The sequence below is a fragment of the Lepidochelys kempii genome, chromosome 1 (assembly GCF_965140285.1).
Source record: "Lepidochelys kempii isolate rLepKem1 chromosome 1, rLepKem1.hap1, whole genome shotgun sequence".
NCBI lineage: Eukaryota > Metazoa > Chordata > Testudines > Cheloniidae > Lepidochelys > Lepidochelys kempii.
In genome coordinates, this window is record NC_136380.1 from 162,154,630 (window position 1) to 162,171,932 (window position 17,303).

At 44.0% G+C, this 17,303-nt stretch overlaps 1 protein-coding gene across 9 annotated transcripts in view; it reads left to right on the plus strand.

The window, feature by feature from the left end:
* Nucleotides 1–17,303, plus strand: part of KCNJ6 (potassium inwardly rectifying channel subfamily J member 6) — a 237,209-nt gene that overhangs the window by 141,197 nt on the left and 78,709 nt on the right. Inside the window, exon 1 of one of the 9 annotated variants that reach the window (XR_012160922.2) lies at nucleotides 247–1,347. The exons of 7 other annotated variants lie outside the window; for them this stretch is intronic. The gene's annotated coding sequence lies outside the window, so the exon portion shown is untranslated. Of the gene's footprint in view, nucleotides 1–246; nucleotides 1,348–17,303 lie in introns of those variants that run through there. One more of the 9 variants, XR_012160927.2, reaches the window with a different exon arrangement.

The window sequence follows — 17,303 nt, forward strand, 5'->3', positions numbered from 1 at the left end:
ATACCTCAAGTTTCACCTCACTTAAAGACTACTTGCTTACAAAATCAGACATGAAAATACAAAAGTATCACAGCACACTATTACTGAAAAATTGCTCTCTCATTTTTACCATATAATTATAAAATAAATCCATTGGAATATAAATATTGTACTTACATTTCAGTGTATACTATATAGAGCCATATAAACAAGTCATTATCTGTATGAAATTTTAGTTTGTACAGGCTTCGCTAGTGCTTTTTACATAGCCTGTTGTAAAATTAGGCAAATATCTAGATGAGTTAATGTACCCCCGAAAGACTTCTGTATACCCCTGATTGAGAACCACTACTCTAAAACATACATAAGCCTGGCACTGTAAGGAAGGGCTTTGTGGTAGCACCTCCATTTCAGTTGAAGGAGAGACTCATCACAAACACTCCTAGTACATTATCACAAAATGGTTAATCGGCTCATTCTACCAATTAGGAGAGCCATTGTGTGAACCATGCAGGAATCAGAACTGCTCAGTTTAGCTTTGCACCTCCATCATCCTGGAGACAACACACATCTGTTCCAATACACCCATGCCAGCCACAGAGTATATTAGTATATTGAACTGGGGCTTTTTTCTGCAGGATCCAATAATCCAGTGTGATTAATCTGTACGGAAGGGAAGGGTGGGGTCATGGAAGAACCATGTTCCTTAACTCTTTGACAGGGAAACATGACTGCTAACATCATACACTAATGCCAGATGTAGAAACAAATAATCAAGGAAATTGCAAGAGAGAAAAGAGAGGGAAGGCAAAAGCAAGGAAACAGGGCAATTTGTTAAAATTGCTCACACATGACAAGAGATTGCGCATTTAACCACAGCACCACTCCAATAAGGACTTGTACCTAATTTACCTGTGAATTCTATTAAAGTCTGGTTGCCTAAACTCAGGTCAGCCATGTAATGCTGAAGTCAGTTGTAGTGAACAGACATTTATCACAGTCAGCTGTTATTAATGGCTTGCCAGCTGTTGTTAGCTGAGCTTGGAGAGGGCTCTGTGAGCAGCAGACAATGAGTAAATATATTAATGTGGCCCAGGCTCAGTAACTGTCATGCTTGTAGAAAAAAATCCATCTCCTTCCTTGGGAAGACACAACCTGTCAGCAGATTGCACCTGTTAGATGTTTCATCACCAGGTATAGAAAAGTCCCATAGCAACTGACATTAGCTTTCTGTACAGACCAAAGATCAAGCTAAAGATTAACAAAGAGAATCATTATTAGCACCCTTGGTACTGGTACCAGTGTTGTTAACATCCCACAGAAACCAGCACATCTATCTGTAGATATGAATGCTCTTTATAAAGGTAGGTAAGTATCATTCTTTCCATTATACAGATTATGAAACTGAGCCACTGAAAGGTTTAAGTGACTTAGCCAAGGTCACACAGCACTCGGATTCAAACCCAGGTTCTCTTGCATCCCTCGGTTACTGGGCCACACTTTCTCCTACAAAGAAGTTTTTCTAGAAACTGCTTAATATACTGTACATGCTAATAAAATTATCCTGAGGGGCTGTCCAACTGCACAAGGAGGGGAAATGTGAGAGAATCAAGAGTTCCTATTACATAACAACCCATTAGAAGTATCTATCCCCCAGCTTTTTTCTACTGTAGACATTTGCTAAGGTGTCAGGAGAGTGAGATGTCACTTTGTATTATTATTACATCTTTCTCCCTGCCTCACTGCCAATAGTGTATAGGTAAGCAGGTAAGTCCCATTTGCCGTCCCTCCCAAAGATTCTCCCACAGATCACAGATTGTGATCGGTGGCCAAAAAGAGCAGTGCTTCTTCCGCTTTACTTTAATGATGCTTTGTTGATGGGAGAGAGACTGCCTCAGAAGATGAACCAACTTACTCATTTTTTTATTTTGAATCAAATAGTGGGTGTTAGGGGTAGAATAACTTGAATGTAATGAAGTGAGCTGTAGCTCACGAAAGCTTATGCTCAAATAAATTTGTTAGTCTCTAAGGTGCCACAAGTCCTCCTGTTCTTTTTGAATGCAATAGCAGCTATGGAACTCTCCCTAGGCTGTGAACAGTCAGGCACATCACAGAGAGGACGACATTCCACTGTGAATATAAGAACACAAGAGTGGCTGTACTGGGTCAGACCAATGGTCCTTCTAGTCCACTATTCTGTCTTCCAACAGTGGACAGTGCCACATGATTCAGAGGGAATGAACAGAACAAGACAATTACTGAGTGATCCATCCCCTGTTGTCCAGTCCCAGCTTCTGACAGTCAGCACTCCCTATCACCTGCTTCATAAAGCAGTAGAAAATCAGTCCCTGAGGTAGTTGCCTGTTTGTACTGTCCTTCCACAAAGTGTCAGTCTCATGAATTGGAGGGGAACACAGAGAGGGAAGTAACAGCCCAGAATAAAGGAATTGGGTTTGGCCTAGACCAGTGGCTTTCAAACTCTCCAGGCTACTGTACCCCTTTCAGGAGTCTGATTTGTCTTCCGTACCCCCAAGATTCACTTCACTTAAAAACCACTTGCTTACAAAATCAGACATAAAACTACAGAAGTGTCACAGCACACAGTTACCAAAAAATTGCTTACTTTCTCATTTTTACCATATAATTATAAAATAAATCAATTGGAATATTGGAATATTGTACTTACATTTCAGGGTATAGTATATAGAACAGTATAAACAAGTCATTGTCTCTATGAAATTTTAATTTGCACTGACTTCGCTGGTGCTTTTTACGTAGCCTGTTGTAAAAGTAGGCAGATATCTGGATGAGTCAATGTACCCCCTGGAAGACTTCTGCGTACCCCCAGGGATACACGTACCCCTGGTTGAAAACCACTGGGCTAGAGAGGTCACCATTTCAGGACCAAGAATCTGATGAAAGAAGTCATGTTATGTACTACCTGGGATGGGGTTGGCACCAACACAAAAATATGTATAAATTGTTTTATGTTCCATATCTGCCATTCCACAGACTCCATTTAACTCATACTCCGTACACATTGCTAATAAAATTTGTGTCACATCTCCTGGGTATAGAGGGTCAGTGTCAAGCTCATAACATTAATCGGAGTCCTGTGGAACTCATTATACTCATGCAACAATTCCTCAAAAGTAACAATTACCACTTGGGCCATACTGTATATATTCAATACCTAGGATAAAACTGCATGGTTCAGGACAGGTTTGGTTCTAAATAAACTGTTTATTTATTCCTTTAAATACTCCCAACAGATTGTATTTGGTTAGTTACTGAAAGGCCCTAGCTTTTCCAAAATTAAGACGGCAAACAGCTTCCATTTTAAATCCCTATCTTAGCACTCCCATACATTTGGCTTTGAAAAACTGGGTTAGGCTGAAAATTATGAGATTTACTCTGAATGCAAAGGAGAATGCTTCTGCCAAGCCTGAAGGAAATAAAAAACAATTTGATGTGAGTTGTAGGCCATTACAAAAATTGAAATTTTGACTTTTGCTCATTCGTTTGTCATTAGCTCACCAGCGACTTGTTATTGCCCCTTCAGGCTTTTCGTATTATTAAATATCCTTGGAAACCTAGCTACATTTGAAGAAAACAGGTTGTAATTAAACTTATTAGTGATTTTTGTCCTGGATAGATTAGGGCCCAATTCTCTTCTCCTTGATTTCAGTCTTGCAAAGTACTTAAATGGTCCACAAGGCTATTGTATCTGAATGCTACCTAAATATTTAAAAATAGAAACAATCTCCTCCTTTGCTACCCACTTTTTGTAGGCCCGATGCTGCTCCCACTGATCTCAGCAGGAGTTGTTTTGTGCCACCGACTTCAGAGGGACTAGGATTGGGCTTTCTGTGTTTGTGAGAGTATGTTGCCCTCTTTTGCTTAGAAAGAGCATCAGGGTCCTTCCAGTAGCTCAGTATCTCCCAAACAGTGGGACGCGGGAAGGTTCTAAATGGGTTGTGGGCCCTGAGTGAGAGGAGGCCTGGAGTGAGAGGGGAGACATGGAGAGTGAGGTCAGCCCTGCATTCAGCCTGCAGTGGCAGCTCCTGTCCTAGGGACTGGGCCCAGCACCCCACCCTGAGTATTGCAACATGGTGCATGGGGTAGCAGCATCATTCAGATTTGGCATAGCCAGCCCTCCGTTATGATGGAAGGGCAGCCAGGTTAAACCTTTGGGGCACTGTGAACCTGGGCATGAGGTAACAAAGCCACTCACTCAGATTTGGCCCAGTCACCTGTCCGTCATAACAGAGAGACAACTGAGCCAAACCTGAGTGGCTTTGTAAACCCATGTGCCCTGTCACAGTGCCCGGAGCTGGGAGGTGGGCCAAGCCCCTTGGCACAGGAGCCTCTGCTGCAGGGTGTATGTGGGGAGGGCTTGCACTCTAATACCGCTCCCTCCTAGGGGCCTCCCATTTGCACCAGGCCAGGATTAAGGTTGCAGTGCCAGAGCAGAGGGTGCTGCTGTGGTTGGTCAGTGCCCCCATAGCAGGGCAAGAACAAAGCAGCAGCAGAAGAGGAGAAGGCATACAGTATATATGTGATGGTGGGTTGCAAAAAAGAGACAAAATGCAGGTGGTGGGTCATCTCAGTAAAAAGTTAGAGAACTATTGCAACAGTGGAGTAATTTTGCCCAAAAAGTTATGGGGAAGGAGATACAGACATTCATCTGTAGCACCACAGCATCACCCCAACTATGCACAAACCCACTGAAGTTTTAACACAAGAAACAACTTTTCTCCCAACCTTCCAAAACCACTTACTTTTGCTGCCTCCTGCTTCTCTTGCTCTATAGTGATCCGCCTCCAGTATCTGTACCCCAGGGTCCTCCTTTGTCCCGAATCTCCCTCCTGCTCTCCCACATTCACCTGAACATACAACCTATTCAGTCTGCCTCCCGTTCGCCCCACACACACACACACACACACACACACACACAGACACACTTCCCTGACTCTCCATAGTTTCCTCACCTGTTTCTAGTCCCTGATGTGACCATCCCAGTATCATTCCCGGCACCTCCAGATTCTCCTGCTTCTTCCCAGGCCCTCACCCAGGAGTAAGGGGACATCATCCTCTCCAAGTGCAGCCTGGCTTCAGCCCCAGTGGAAACAATGGGAGGCAGCCACCTCTGAGGGGGGCAGCCTCATGTTCACATGTAAATGTCAAAAAATACGCTGGCCATCTTGCTGAGGATAGTTTATAGCTCCAGCACCACTGACGTGAGACGAGACAGCAATCATTTTAGATATGGGTAAAAATTCACGTGACTGAAGCCATAAGTCAGAAACTGATGAGAACCAACTTCCATCCCCAGGATATCACAAGATTTGTTATAAAAATTGCTAAGATTTGGCAACCAAAGCAAAGCTTCTAACCCTAGCTCTGCAGGTCTCAGTGATTTTCTTCATAGAAATGTGGTAGTTTCTTCATAACACAGGCTAATTTTGATCCCCCTGAAAACTCCAAAGAAGAAAAGGAAAATCCTCATGCTTGCAAAGTTTTCAGGGTAAGTCTCATTGACTGCTACATCAAGTTCTGAAACATTTGACTGCATCAAGTAAGCACCTCTTGCATTTAAGGCTATTTGCCAAGCCCAGGTGGCAAAAAGGTGACCACCGCTGCTATCTGAACATCCAGCAGCAGCTGGGGAACTGGCATTGCAAACCTGACTAGCAATTGCTAAGCACCCCCTCAGTTAAGGGAGCCTATATAAACACCACCACCCTTGCAGAGCCTGCACCTTATGAAGGGAAACTCTAGTTTCTTATAAGTCAAAATGAAGAGGGGGGGAAACAGGGAGACAGGGAGGGTGAGGTAATATCTTTTATTGGACTGATTTCTGTTGGTGAGAGAGACAAGCTTCCCAGCTTAGACCGAACTTGAAGAAGAGCTCTGTGTAAGCTTGAAAGCTTGTCCCTCTCACCAACAGAAGTTGGTCCAATAGAAGATATTACCTCACCCACCTTGTCCCTCTGATATTCTGGAACCAATCTGGCTACAACACTGCACAAGAGGGGAAAATAAGTATTTGTATTATTGATAATATTATAATTGATATTAACCAAAAATATCAAACTGGCCATTGTAAATGTATCTGACTAATCACAGAGATAATGTAAGCACATTAGCCAGGTCACTCCTTTTAACTTCCAAGAGATCCTTACTTAGAATTTGACCCATATTTATAAGTTGTTCTTTTTTATTGATGAAGGAATTGTAGTAATCAATGAAATTTAACTGGACAGTAGAAACCCACAGGGTATTGTGGCTATTCAGTGGCATTCATCTGTTTAAAACACTAATATCAAAGTAAGTCAGAATGCTAGTTCAGTACAAATTATATACAACCCACAGATGTGTGTTCTACCGCTTTAAGGGACAGTCTGGCGCTCCCAGCCAAGACTGCCTGGATATAGTCAAGGAGCATCCCACCTTTAGGGCTGGGATATATAAACAGAAAAAGGCAGCTTAGAGAAGGGACTGTTGGCTGCTATGGGCTGTAGGCCCTAGGACATTAACTTGATTTGGGTCTTAGAGACTTTATTTTCTGAATATAAGTTTGTCTGGTATGACTCAAGGCTCTGAGAAAAGAGCCTTATAAACTTGGCTAAATTGCTCCTTCCCTAATTTGCTGTCTAAAGGAAAGAGAAAAGGCCTGCATGCCTCTTAGAACACTAAGAGAACTAGGCACTCTGCTGGCTGGGGTCTGTTTGGAGAGGACTTCTTTTTTTTTGTCTTCGGTTTTGGCCTCCCCACTTCTTGGATAGCATACAGTGTGCAACTCAGTGGGAGCTGTATATGCACACACACATACACACACTCCAGCAGGCAGAATTTGGCCTTAAGATATTTTATTTTTCCAAGAGGGTCCTCTAAGTTTTTGTCATTGCACTAAGAATCAATCCTGCCCACCACTTCCACTGAACACTTCTACCTTCAGAGCTATCCCAACCCCTGCTGGCCGAGGAAGTCAGAGACCATGGCCAGTAACTGAACGTCTGTGTTACTCCAGGCAAAGTGCTACCCCTCTGTCATGGGCCTCGTCTTCTCTAATAAGCTTCAAATGCATTTTAATAAAGGAACAATACAAACTTATTAAGCACATAGCAAACTATATTTTTATCATCTCAATTTTCTTTTTTCTTTTTTCTTTTTTTTTTTGGATGCACAGGTCTGTTCTTAGAACAAGTCTATTTCTTTATCAGGAACTCACTTCAAAGGGCTATACATTCTCATTTACTTCAGAGGAAATCTTTCCAACTAAGAGGTCAGTTCCTTTATTAGGCACTCATTTAAACGGGTACCACTCTATGTACCTGCCTACAAAAGACATAGAATTCCTCTTTTATCTCAGTGTACTCCTTCAGTTAGTGTCTCTAACAAAAGCAACCTGTGTTTTTCTGATCCCTATGAACAAATCCCTAAAATACAACACACACACATATTGGAGGTAGATCTTCCCCCTACAAAACTCAAGGGATTTATGTTAAAAAGTAGAACTACTCTTTTCGCGCAAGAGTTCTAAAGGCTGTGAAAGATTTGAATTATTGGTGCTCATGCTGAGCTTTGCTAGCTCCATTAAGATGTATGGGCTATGCTGGCTGAAGGCTCTTGTGCCATCTAAATGTGAATTACTTAAAAAGCATGACATCAGTTCAGCCTGTTCTGGTAACATCCACATAATGGAGAGAAAAATTGAAAATCATAGTAGGATTTTATGTTTAGACTAGGCTTTAAATTCAGCAGTCCAGAATCAAATGCCATGAGATTACTTGACAGATTTGTGAGAACGGAATGTTACAGTTAGACCAGCTGGGATGAAATAAAAACTAATCATGATCAAGTCTTTTTGCCCGTTCAGGAAAATTCAGTTCTCTCTTCATGAAAACCATGGTCTAGTGAGTTGAGCACACGGTTGATTAAATGCTAGTTTAGACACGAAACAGTGTTTGTTCCAGGACAGAGAGATTAGTAGTTTGTGTCTACACCAGCGTTTTCAATCTCTACATGAGAAATTTGTACTGGTTTAAAATTGTTTTTAAACCATCATGTTTTTAAACCAGTTTAGACAATCAAGTACAAAGTCTTGTGTGGAGACTCTTATTTCAGTAACAGTGGTTTAGTTTAAATTGATTTCTAATCCTTTATAAACTAAGCTAGAAAAAGCGTGGATTAAACAGTTTGTCTATATAGCTTTTTGGACTAGTTTAACTTAATCAGTTGAAAAAACTCATACCTTTAGAGTGCAACTTTCTTATGTAGACAAGGCCACAAACTGTAGTCTAAACAAACTCTGAAGCAGTGGTTCCCAAAGTTATTCCACCGCTTGTGCAGGGAAAGCATCTGGTGGGCCGGGCCAGTTTGTTTGCCTGCCACGTCCACAGGTTCGTCCGATCACGGCTCCCACTGGCCACGGTTCGCTGCTCCAGGCCACTGGGGGCTGCGGGAAGCAGCGCAGGCCGAGGGACGTACTGGCCGCCACTTCCAGCAGCTCCCATTGGCCTGGAGCAGCGAACCGCGGCCAGTGGGAGCCGCGATCGGACGAACCTGCGGACGTGGCAGGTAAACAAGCCGGCCCGGCCCACCAGGGGCTTTCCCTGCACAAATGGAGGAACAAGTTTGGGGAGCAGTGCTCTGAAGTCCTGATGCAAGGCCTGCAGAGGGCATGTCTACACAGCAAAGAAAAACCCACCGCTGGCCTGTGCCAGCCCCATGAGCCCGCATTGGCTGGCAGAGGCCAGCCATGGGTTTTTCTTTGCTGCGTAGACATGCCCTCCCTCTGCTGGGCTGTTGCTGTGTAGACTGTGTAGTCCGTTGCTGTATAGACTTTCAGGCTTCGTCTGGAGCCTGAGCTCTAGGATCCTGCGAGGTGGAAGGGTCCCAGAGCTTGGGCGCCAGCCTGAGTCTGAACAGCTACACAGCAACGGAACGGCCCTGCAAGCCCGAGTCAGTCGGCACAGGCCAGCCATGGGTTTTTCTTTACTGGGTACACATACCCTGAGAGCCTAAGCCAGAATGTTGCTTGATGCCAGGAATTGAGAGGGCACAGCAGAGGCACTGACTTTGGGATTTCCCCAGGGGTTGCTCAAGCCCCGCTCAGCCCCAGACCCCACCCCCATTCCACTCCTTCCCCCAAGCCTCCACCTCTGCCCCACCTGTTCTTGCCCCCGCTCCTCCCCCCGCCCTGCCTCTTCTTGCGCTCGCTCCTTCCCCTCTCCCCAGTGCCTCCTGCATGCTGCTGAACAGCTGATCGTTGCAGGCAGGAGGTGCTGGCAGGAAGGACGGGGAGCTGATAGCATCTCCCACCCACTAGTGGGCCCTGCCTGGGGGAAAGCAGGGGAGGAGCTGATCAGTGAGGCTGCCAGTGGGTGCTGAGCACTCACTATTTTTTTCCCCATGGGTGCTCCAGCCCTGGAGCATCCACGGAGTCAGTGTCTATGCACAGCATCATGTTGAAATAGGCCCTCACTTTTTGCCTCCACTTCTCTATCTATAAAGTGGGAAAAATAATCATCAGGATAACTTTTATCTACCTACTTCACAGGGACAGTAGGGGGAATAATTAGTTAATGTCTGAAAAGCTCTTGGATAATGAAACGTGCTATGTAAGAGCTAAGTCATATTTTTCAATGTTGAGCATTTCTGTACTTCCTGGCATCAGGACACCAAAATACCATAGTCCAAAACAAAATAGCAACCCAGCCAAAATGATGAGGTGCTTAAAACCTTGTGACCCTCATTTCAAGCATCATTTTCAGTTATGTTTTCTTTTCAGCCTGTAAATTGCTGGGAATGGAAAAGGGAGGTTGGGAGCTGGTCTTTGTGACTAAATGTTTTTTGGGAGAGGAAAGGAGATAGGGTTACTGATGGTCTAATTATTTAGCCTAAAAAAGAGCAAACGCAGCCCCAATTACAAACAGGATTTTGTTCAAAATTCAGAAAGGGAGGGATGAAAGAGAAAGATTAGTCTGTCTGAACACCTTCCATAAGGGGAAGAAGCCAACAGAATGAAAAACATCACAGCAGCTCCCCAAGACAACCAGCGTTATTTGTGCTGTAATGTTCTGAGGCAGGTGGTTGACAATTTCGGTGTCAGTGACTGTGTTAAACAAGCTGCCACTTACGGTCTCACACAGATATGGTGCAACTGCCTTTATTCCCTTCCCAGCTAATCAGCAAAATGCATTGGCCTTTTTTGTATTCTATTAAGGAACTGCAGAAATCCAACAACTGCAGTGCTGGAAGTCACACAGAGCTGCTGCTCACTTTCAGAGCAGTGCAAATAATCGATTTTTTGGTTTCTTCAGGGTCAACCCAAAATGAAAATTAGTTTTTTGATTAACCAAAAAAGTTGAAAAAAATTGGTTTTTGTGTCAAACAAAATATTCATTCCACCCAAAACTAAACATTTTGTTTCAGAGGAATGGGTTTTTTTAAAAAAAAATTTAAATGGTATTGAGGTAAAATCATCAACGAAAAGTTATTTCAGATTGAAAAAACTGAAATGTGTTTCAAAAATGTCAGAACAAAATATTTCATTTTTTCAGTATTTTAGAGGGAGCTTTTCTGTTGAAGCTATTCTGCAAATTCACAAAATATTTTGGTGAACTCAAATCTGCATTTTTCAGCAAAAAATGGTGCAGTCTGAAAAAATTCACCCAGCTCTCCTGGGGGCATGCATACTGCCAGGTGCACACAGAGGATCTTATAAGACATAACTAAAAACATTTAAATACTCCCTGTCATGCTGTCCTGGGTGGCTCATGAATGTGATTGCCAACCTCAGGGCAGCCTGTCAGGAAATAAGGGACAAACCCCACATTGGTTATATAGTCTATAATTATTTTTCACTAACCAAGTAACAAGTCCCCTTGGGTACTCCAATCTATCTTACCACTCCAGGTAAGCTTACTTCTGTGATATATGGTCCCTTATACCAGTAATCACAACAATATTCAGGTTACTCCCAGTCCCAAAGGACCCATCACTTACCTCAGATCAATTGTACTCAGATCTCAAACCAAAGACAACACTTGTAGCCAATCCTGTAACACAGTGGTTCTCAACCAGGAGTGCACGTACCCCTGGGGGTACGCAGAGATCTTCCAGGGGGCATGTCAACTCATCTAGCTATTTGCCTAGTTTTACAACAGGCTACATAAAAAGCACTATAGAAGTCAATACAAACTAAAATTTCATACAGACAATGACTTGTTTATGCTGCTCTATATACTATACACTGAAATGTAAGTACAGTATTTATATTCCAATTGATTTATTTTATAAAAATATGGTAAAAATGAGAAAGTAAGCACTTTTCAGTAATAGTGTGCTGTGACACTTTTGTATTGTTATGTCTGATTTTGTAAGCAAGGAGTTTTTAAGTGAAGTGAAACTTGGGGGTCTGCAAGACAAATCAGCCTCCTGAAAGGGGTGCAGTAGTCTGGAAAGCTTGAGATCCACTGCTGTAACCAACTAACTAAAGCTTTATTAAGTAGGAAAAAGAAATAAGAGAGTTATTTATAAGATTAAGGAAGATAAACTTACACACACAAATGGGTTACACTCTTAAGTTCCGAAAGAGGATAGAAACTTCTATAATAAGCAAACTCCATATGTCTTTAGGACTAACCCAGGCAAAACAGCAGGGTGGGGGGGTGTTTGCTTATGCTTGGTGATTCTTGCCCCTTCAGAGTCCAAGCAGCAAAAATAATCAAGTTTCTCCTTTTCAGGGATTTTTATCCCCTTCTCCCCCAGAGCCCAAGCTGATGGGATGAGTTCATGCACAGGTTTCCTCTTCCTGGAGAGAATGAAGAGTGCAATTAACAATGTCTTTGTTCTTTTGGGGTATGTCGACACTGCAACATAAGCCCGTGCTTGAACCTGGGCTGAAGCCTAACCCCCCTTGCACCTACACTGCAATTGTGCTAACCCAGGGCTTGGACCCACGGTCCCAGAACCCTGCTGGTCTGGAAAGTCTGAGCTCGAGTTACGCCAGGACCCAGGGTCCGAGTCCTATTGCTCTGCAGTGTAGACACAGCCCTGCTTGACTCAGGTCCCGGAAGTCAGACAGAAGTATCCCACAATTCCATGGGACAATTTCCTTAGTCCTTTCTATCCCAACAAACTGTAATCCACTCCATTGAAAATGGAAGCCATCCCCCCACTTTTGCAAATGGCAGCAACTCAGATCAGCATTAACCCATTAACTTCTGATCACTGAATTGCAAGCAAACTATCAGAGAGCCTGGGTTTGCAAAGGAGAGCGACCCAATCAAGCCTTTTACAAAGTGAGCTTCTTCCTGGTAACGTGCAGGGCGGGCAGTAAAATTTTCCTACCATGGTCCTAAGGCTAGAGAAGCCATATTTCAGGCAGGGGGCACTAGGAACTGTGAGATATGGTTACTTTGCAGTGTGGACACCAGAGCCCTAGATTCAAGCAAGGGCTAGAAAAGTCTTCACATAGGGTTAAAATATAACATAGATGCTCACGCCCAGGGTTCCTTAACACAGGTCAGCTGATTCATGTCCCACTAACCCTGGGCTTACATTGCAGTGTTGATATACCCTTGATGTGTCATAGAATCATAGAATCATAGAATCATAGAATATCAGGGTTGGAAGGGACCCCAGAAGGTCATCTAGTCCAACCCCCTGCTCAAAGCAGGACCAATTCCCAGTTAAATCATCCCAGCCAGGGCTTTGTCAAGCCTGACCTTAAAAACCTCTAAGGAAGGAGATTCTACCACCTCCCTAGGTAACGCATTCCAGTGTTTCACCACCCTCTTAGTGAAAAAGTTTTTCCTAATATCCAACCTAAACCTCCCCCACTGCAACTTGAGACCATTACTCCTCGTTCTGTCATCTGCTACCATTGAGAACAGTCTAGAGCCATCCTCTTTGGAACCCCCTTTCAGGTAGTTGAAAGCAGCTATCAAATCCCCCCTCATTCTTCTCTTCCGCAGACTAAACAATCCCAGCTCCCTCAGCCTCTCCTCATAACTCATGTGTTCCAGTCCCCTAATCATTTTTGTTGCCCTTCGCTGGACTCTCTCCAATTTATCCACATCCTTCTTGAAGTGTGGGGCCCAAAACTGGACACAGTACTCCAGATGAGGCCTCACCAATGTTGAATAGAGGGGAACGATCACGTCCCTCGATCTACTCGCTATGCCCCTACTTATACATCCCAAAATGCCATTGGCCTTCTTGGCAACAAGGGCACACTGCTGACTCATATCCAGCTTCTCGTCCACTGTCACCCCTAGGTCCTTTTCCGCAGAACTGCTGCCTAGCCATTCGGTCCCTAGTCTGTAGCTGTGCATTGGGTTCTTCCGTCCTAAGTGCAGGACCCTGCACTTATCCTTATTGAACCTCATCAGATTCCTTTTGGCCCAATCTTCCAATTGGTCTAGGTCCTTCTGTATCCTATCCCTCCCCTCCAGCGTATCTACCACTCCTCCCAGTTTAGTATCATCCGCAAATTTGCTGAGAGTGCAATCCACACCATCCTCCAGATCATTTATGAAGATATTGAATAAAACCGGCCCCAGGACCGACCCTTGGGGCACTCCACTTGATACCGGCTGCCAACTAGACATGGAGCCATTGATCACTACCCGTTGAGCCCGACAATCTAGCCAGCTTTCTACCCACCTTATAGTGCATTCATCCAGCCCGTACTTCCTTAACTTGCTGACAAGAATACTATGGGAGACCGTGTCAAAAGCTTTGCTAAAGTCAAGAAACAATACATCCACTGCTTTCCCTTCATCCACAGAACCAGTAATCTCATCGTAAAAGGCGATTAGATTAGTCAGGCATGACCTTCCCTTGGTGAATCCATGCTGGCTGTTCCTGATCACTTTCCTTTCATGCAAGTGCTTCAGGATTGATTCTTTGAGGACCTGCTCCATGATTTTTCCAGGGATTGAGGTGAGGCTGACTGGCCTGTAGTTCCCAGGATCTTCCTTCTTCCCTTTTTTAAAGATTGGCACTACATTAGCCTTTTTCCAGTCATCCGGGACTTCCCCGGTTCGCCACGAGTTTTCAAAGATAATGGCCAGTGGCTCTGCAATCACAGCCGCCAATTCCTTCAGCACTCTCGGATGCAACTCGTCCGGCCCCATGGACTTGTGCACGTCCAGCTTTTCTAAATAGTCCCTAACCGCCTCTATCTCCACAGAGGGCTGGCCATCTCTTCCGCATTTTGTGATGCCCAGCGCAGCAGTCTGGGAGCTGACCTTGTTAGTGAAAACAGAGGCAAAAAAAGCATTGAGTACATTAGCTTTTTCCACATCCTCTGTCACTAGGTTGCCTCCCTCATTCAGTAAGGGGCCCATACGTTCCTTGGCTTTCTTCTTGTTGCCAACATACCTGAAGAAACCCTTCTTGTTACTCTTGACATCTCTGGCTAGCTGCAGCTCCAGGTGCGATTTGGCCCTCCTGATAACATTCCTACATGCCCGAGCAATATTTTTATACTCTTCCCTGGTCATATGTCCAACCTTCCACTTCTTGTAAGCTTCTTTTTTATGTTTAAGATCCGCTAGGATTTCACCATTAAGCCAAGCTGGTCGCCTGCCATATTTACTATTCTTTCGACTCATCGGGATGGTTTGTCCCTGTAACCTCAACAGGGATTCCTTGAAATACAGCCAGCTCTCCTGGACTCCTTTCCCCTTCAAGTTAGTCCCCCAGGGGATCCTGGCCATCCGTTCCCTGAGGGAGTCGAAGTCTGCTTTCCTGAAGTCCAGGGTCCGTATCCTGCTGCTTACCTTTCTTCCCTGCGTCAGGATCCTGAACTCAACCAACTCATGGTCACTGCCTCCCAGATTCCCATCCACTTTTGCTTCCCCCACTAATTCTACCCGGTTTGTGAGCAGCAGGTCAAGAAAAGCGCCCCCCCTAGTTGGCTCCTCTAGCACTTGCGCCAGGAAATTGTCCCCTACGCTTTCCAAAAACTTCCTGGATTGTCTATGCACCGCTGTATTGCTCTCCCAGCAGATATCAGGAAAATTAAAGTCACCCATGAGAATCAGGGCATGCGATCTAGTAGCTTCCGTGAGCTGCCAGAAGAAAGCCTCATCCACCTCATCCCCCTGGTCCGGTGGTCTATAGCAGACTCCCACCACTACATCACTCTTGTTGCACACACTTCTAAACTTAATCCAGAGACACTCAGGTTTTTCTGCAGTTTCGTACCGGAGCTCTGAGCAGTCATATTGCTCCCTTACATACAGGGCTACTCCCCCACCTTTTCTGCCCTGCCTGTCCTTCCTGAACAGTTTATAACCATCCATGACAGTACTCCAGTCATGTGAGTTATCCCACCAAGTCTCTGTTATTCCGATCACGTCATAGTTCCTTGACATCACCAGGACCTCCAGTTCTCCCTGCTTGTTTCCAAGGCTTTGTGCATTTGTATATAAGCACTTGAGATAACCTGTTGATCGCCCCTCATTGCCAGTATGAGGCAGGAGCCCTCCCCTCACAGACATTCCTGCCTGTGCTTCCTCCCGGTATCCCGGTGTCAAAGTAGCTCATTTGATTTCAAAGGCCTTCTCTTTGGGCAGGACCAAATGTCTTCCGTAGGAAGCCAGCATTTACATTATAGAAGGCTTCTTTCCTGTTTGATGAGTTACACAGTGCCAATGAAATGAAAACATTTGCTATTGTTTTATAACATGGGGTACCAATAAGTGAGACTAATAATGCATGCAGCATCCTACAAGCTACTTCTAAGGTCTAAACACCAAACACATTCTTACAACTCTAATATCTATCTTAGCAATACTAACATACAGGTGAGACAGACTGGTTTCCAGCTATGCATTTGTCAGTGTTCAGTGAGGCCTGGGGCCTTCACATGAACTGGCACCAGACCCCCTTCACCCCCACAAAAAATGTAACTAGCATGACATTTACTAACCACCCCCCATTCTGGTCAGTCTGCTTATCTGTTGCATTCCTGTTCCTCACACTTTATCTGTCCTGTCTATTTGGGTCAGTCTTTGTCTGCACCATATACAGTCATTTACACTAGCACAAGATGAATGCAAAATGGATGTAAAACACTACTCAATCAGAGCGGTAACATTTTGCAACCACTTTCCATTGGTGTGACTACACAAAGTGCAGGGCAACAATCCGTTGGACCCTACGCTCTTACATAGGTTTGTAGCTCCTAGCACAAGCAGGCTCTAATCCTGATTGAGGCCCCTTGGTTCTACTACTATAAGAAGAATAATAATAAACTATAAATCACAGCTCACTGTGGCTTGTTAGTTTTATTTTTCTGAGCAAAGCCACTGAACTTTGAAGCAAATCAAAGGAAAGACTCTTATTTACATAAGATAGTTAGATAATATTGGTAAATACACCTGCACTGGTAAATCAACATCATGAGATTCAACAGCAGAATTCACAAACTCTTTTTCCTCCCAGTCTAGGAAGATGTCACTGTCAGATTCTAATGATTTTCATTCTCAAGAGAACAAGAACACAACATGAAAATCTCCCTTGTTCTCCATTGAGGATAGTGGAAGGCAGAAGTTTCTGGCCACCTGTAAAACCTGAAGACTAGGAGCATAAACCATTGCAATCTGTAGCAGATTGGGAAGAAGTTATCAGACAAGAAAGCAACAGGATCAGTTAAAAACAAAAGCTCTGGCTGTGTTTCGCCTTTTTTTCTTTTCTCATCCCCAAACTGAGAGAGTAGTGGACCCTTCTGCAATTTCACAAATATTCTGCAGCAGTTAGGCAAAAGAAAAAGCCCAACAAACTTAGGCTTGGTCTACCCGTGAAAGTTAGTCGACATAGCTACGTTGGTCAGGTGTGTGAAAATAACACACCCTGACTGAGATGGCTGTGCCGACACCAGTGTAGAAGCAGCTGTGTCAATGGAAGCATTTTTCTGTTGATGCAGCTAACTTCATTCACAGAGGTGGTGTTCCTACACTGACAGAAAAACCCCTCCTGTCAGTGTAGGCTGCATCTATACTATGGGGTTATGCTGGTATACCTTGCTATGCTGGTATAGTCTCCACAGTATAGCCATACCATTAGTGACAGCGATGGAGAGGAAGAAGAGACAAGTGTGAGAGACCCTCTGAACAATGAGGTTGTAGTATTACCAAACATAAGCATTCAAAAATCATTAGCCCTCCAAAAGAAATCAAGAGATTTTTAAAAAACAACGTTGGGCTTCTTTTTATTTGTCTTCTTTTTGAGCATATAAGGTTCACATTTTCAAGGTTTTCTCTGCAATCTCTGGAAACTCACTTTAAAAAACTGAAATCTGA